At 40.2% G+C, this 4,555-nt stretch overlaps 1 pseudogene; it reads right to left on the bottom strand.

The window, feature by feature from the left end:
• Positions 1 to 1,331: 1,331 nt before the first annotated feature.
• Positions 1,332 to 4,121, bottom strand: LOC150001859 (actin-related protein 2 pseudogene; annotated as a pseudogene).
• Between the last annotated feature and the right edge of the window lie 434 nt (positions 4,122 to 4,555).

Genomic DNA, 4,555 nt, shown 5'->3' on the forward strand with positions numbered 1-4,555 from the left:
ACAACAAGTCCTATGTTTCAATGTTATTTTTATAACCTACTGCTAGTAATTATTTATATGTATCTACTTGTTTTTATTAAATAAGCACTGGTCAGTTATCTACTAAAAGAATAATTTATTTGTGTTAGGTTCAGCAGTGTAAGAGGAGAAATGACAGGAGAACAGGCCATGAGTTAAAAAGATTTATTTGGCCAGTTGAAAACAGGTGGGCTGAGACTAAAGCTGCGTCAGCCCCAAACAGCAACAAGGCAGGGATTTTTAAGAATTTGGCAGGACTCCCTGCAGATAGTCCAGTGGGAGATTTGATTAGGAGCAGGAGTTGATTCTGAGAGCAGAGAAATTGCTAAATTCCTGTCTGCAGATAAGGATAGCTTTGAAGGACATAGGCAGTCACTGGTGCCAGCAGTTACTTCAGGGACGGGCTAAAATTTGACCTAAATCCCAGGAACCCAGGTCTATGCCTAAGAATTTGCAAGAATGGTATTTGGCATTGGGTTACCTTAATGCTTGTGGTTTAAGCAGAAGCACTTAGAAAATACCAGCTCTTAGCACTTTTTAAATCTGTAATTTATATGTCCAATAATATTTTTTAAATGTTACTTTTCCGTTGATAGATTTTAGGGAGTCTAGTTCCAGGTAGCATGGTTAATGTTAAGAAACCAAATCCCTAAGCCACATGGCAATGGGATATTATCCTTGTATTTTGTATCATATGGAAACAGTTCCAGGCAGACCAAAAGTAGAAGAAAACCTGCCAAATCAAAGTACTGTAAATAAAGTTCATCATTTGAACAACAAATCTAAAAAATACTTTAGTTCTGAACCCAATATTTCCCTAAAATGTTAATACTAAAGCTTTAAGGTACTTAAATCTGTACCAGTACTGTTGCAAGTAACTACACTACAGAGAAAATACCATAAAGGATTCAGCAGCTGCCTTCCTATGCCTTACCACCCCCAGCCCAATAACATGTAAAAGCTCCTGGTAGTTTTTTTCTTATGCGAATAAAGGCATACCACCTAGTTTGCTAAAACTAGCAGCATTAGAGCAGTAAAGTGAAAAAAGGAAGCCTATAGAAATGATCTAAATGCCTACAGAAAGAAACAAAGCAGCAGACAGAACATTTTGTGTTTTTAAGGAAGTGGTTATATTAAACAGATTTACCCATTGAACCAAAATTTAACAAAGCTACCCCAAGACACCAGAATAAAACTTGCCCTTTTCAGTCAAAGGGCAAAGAGAGGCCTTTTCCAAGTCCTGGAGTTCAGTGAATTCAAAACTTGGCAATAAAGGAAGAAAGAAAGCATTAGGGGTGTGATGGGAACAAGCTTTAGAATTTATCAGTCACATCAAGTTTCTCCAGCACACGGTCACCTTTTCCTTGTATTCCTGTTTGGCCATCCAAAAATTGTTTTTGTCTTTTATGATATTGGCTAGAACTGCAATGCTCAGGAATACCATGTGCTTTCTACAGGATGGGTCTTCGATGTGGATCTTAAATTAAGAAAGTTTTTCCACATTTCCCTTTAAAACTTGTTCTAAGTAAAGTTGTTTTAGCTCTTGTTCTGACCATGATGGCAGCCTAGGATACATAGTACACCCTCCAGAAAGCACAGCATGCTTAGAGAATTCAGATCCAGTATCAATGTCAGCCACTTGGATTGTGTTACAAAGCAATTCAGCAGCACCACACACCACTCCCTTAACATTGATCAAGTGAGGCTGAAATAAAGCTTCTGGTACTTCAAATCTCTCTACCCCAACTTTTATAATGCAGCCATCTGGGACTGTGTAAGATTCAACTAATACTATGGTTTCTAAGGCCAGTGTCTGCTCTTGCTCAATATTCTATCTCACATAACACAATTTTTCTTTAATCATATGAACCATTTCAAAATCTGCAGAATGGTTGAAGTCATATCCTTGCAACAGAACCAGCTTATAAGATACCTGGTAATCTCCCTCCCAGCAATATCCAGTCTTCCAGTAAGCTGAGGGAGAGAAAAGCCTTCATAAACTGGGCAAATGTGAGTTACACCATTTCCAGAGTCCACTACTTCTCCAGTCAATAAATGTTGAGCATATAAAGTCAGAACTGCTTGGATGGCTACATACATATTAGAAAACTGATAAGTTTCAGACACTACCTCTACAATCTTCTGTCTGTTTTTGGTTGGGTTCATAGCGGGTTCTGTGGGTAAAATTTTATAATTTCTGGTATCTATGTTAAGTTTCTCTGGTCAAAATGTAAAGTCCCACAGGTGTTTTCATTTTGCATAGGATCGTTAACTTCTAACATTGAGCATAATTCACTTGCCTCATGATCAACCATAAGATCCTTGATTTCAATGTTTCCCACTATGGTGGTTGATCTGATAATAGGTCTTCCAGCCAAAGCTGAGAAGATGTGTTCTGAAAACTTAGAACCTGCACATCCACACTCCACAAACCCACTGCAGAAGGCTCAGGCAGGACACCGGGCTGTTGCAAGATGGCAGTGGAATGTGGCAAAGCCAGCTGGAATGGGGAGCAAACTTGGAGGTCCTTGTGGGTCACACTTTTGAACATGGCGTCATGTGCTCTTGCTTGTAGGCCTTTTCAGGGAATAGAGCTACTCAGACTCACTCCTTCTGAGCTCCAGCACCAGGGTAGCAGCTTGAAAGGCACCAGTGGTATACAGGGAGAAACTGAAGTGTCTGGCACCAAGGCGAGCAGAGGGCATTTTCTCTTTTCTAAACCCACCCCCCACAAAACTAGCAAGTTTGTGCCATATCTGAGACTCCATCACCCTGTCTCCTTCTTTCTAAAGGTGTTTCTTTAACATTTCTTGCAATACTAGTTTGGTGGTAATTAACTTCTTTAGCCTTTTTTAAAAAATGACAGCCTTGCTGGATAGAGTAGTCTTGGTTGCATGTTTTACTTTTTCATCACTTTGAATACTGAATGCCAATCTCTTCTGGCTTGAAGTGCTTCTGTTGAGAAGTCAGCTGATAACCTTATGATAACCTTGCAGGTAACTACCCATCTTTCTTACTGCCTTTAAGATTCTCTCTCTGTCTTTAATCTTTGCCATTTTAATTATGATGTGTGTTTGTATGGTTCTATTTGGGTTCATCTTGATTGGAACTCTGTGCTTCCTGAACTTGGGTGACATTTTTCTTCACAATGTTAGGAAAATTTTCTGCCGTCATTTCTTCAAACAGGTGCTTTATCCTGTGCTCACGCTCTTCTCTTTCTGGTACCCCTATGATGTGGATGTTGCTATGCTTGATGTTGTCTCAGAGATCTCTTAGACTTTCCTCATTTCTCTTAATTCTTTTCTTATTTTTCATGCACTGCTTGAGTTCTTACTATTATCTTGTCCTCTCATTTGCTGATTTGATTCTCTGCTTCACCTAACCTACTGTTGATTCCTTCTAATGTATTCTTCATTTAAGATATTAAATTCTTTTCTGAGTGGTTCTTTTTTATATTTTTAATGCTCATTGTCTCTTTTTTTAAGTTCTCACTGAGATCATTCAGTCTTCCCATCAGGTCTTTGAGCTTCCTTATAATTGTATTTTAAACTGTGCATCTGCTATTTTGGTTGCTTTTATTTTATCCTTTTCATTTCATTCTTTTTCTAGTGATCTCTCTTGTTCTTCTTTCTTGAGCATTTTTCCTTGTCTCCCTATTTTGTCTCTGAGTATTAGATAGATCTGCTATGAGTCCAAAACTTGTTATGATGGTTTTATGATGAAGGTGTCTTGTTGGGCTCAGTGGCAGAATCCTCCAGATCACCTGACTTCTTTGATCAAGAAATGTTTATTGTGGGTTATGTGCACCTTTCATTGTATTTGAGGCTTGAATGCTGTTGGCCCTTTTGTTGGTTGTGTTAACCCTTTAGGCTAGGTGATTGTAAGGATAAATCTCATTCATACTATATGAAATGAGCAGGGGCTTCCCCCAGGACATAGTTGTTCCCAGCAGGTTCTGGTGCCTGCTGGAATCTCCTTTTGGGTTTGTCGCTTGTGTGGATAATCGGGTTGAGCTCTGGTGTGGTCTGAAGTCCATCCACCACTGGTTGTGTTAATTCTGGGTCCACTTGGGAGGGATTCAAGTACAGGTTGCTGTCAGACATAACTGTACTAGGGCTAACTTGTCTGTAGCTACCATGCCCTTCACAGTTTGTTTCTGCATCTACTGGACTTGAGTGTGCATGGGAGGGGCCAAACTGTGTAAAAGAGTCAGCTTCTTCTAGCTTAGAGTTGGGAGCACATCTGTAAAAGGACTGAGGCTCTCTGAGGTCCACATTCACCTGTCATGTACTTTGCCTGACCCTGAGGTTGCCTGATCTTTCTCCAGAGCCTTCCCAAGAGAGACTGTAGAATGAGCCCAGGCTAGCCAAGATAGGGCTAGCGGGTGTCCTACTTGGGGATCATGCAGTCAAGCCCTCAATGAGGTGAAAGTAGCCCCTGCTTCAAGGCCAAACCCCTCAGTCTCTGACAGTCTCCAGTGCTAGTTCTTTCTAGGAGTGCTCTCTTCTGGTTCAGGGTTTGTATAGTCAGCCATCAC

The sequence above is a fragment of the Furipterus horrens genome, unplaced genomic scaffold (genome assembly GCF_987537825.1).
Source record: "Furipterus horrens unplaced genomic scaffold, mFurHor1.1.pri manual_scaffold_9, whole genome shotgun sequence".
In the NCBI taxonomy this organism is placed as follows: domain Eukaryota; kingdom Metazoa; phylum Chordata; class Mammalia; order Chiroptera; family Furipteridae; genus Furipterus; species Furipterus horrens.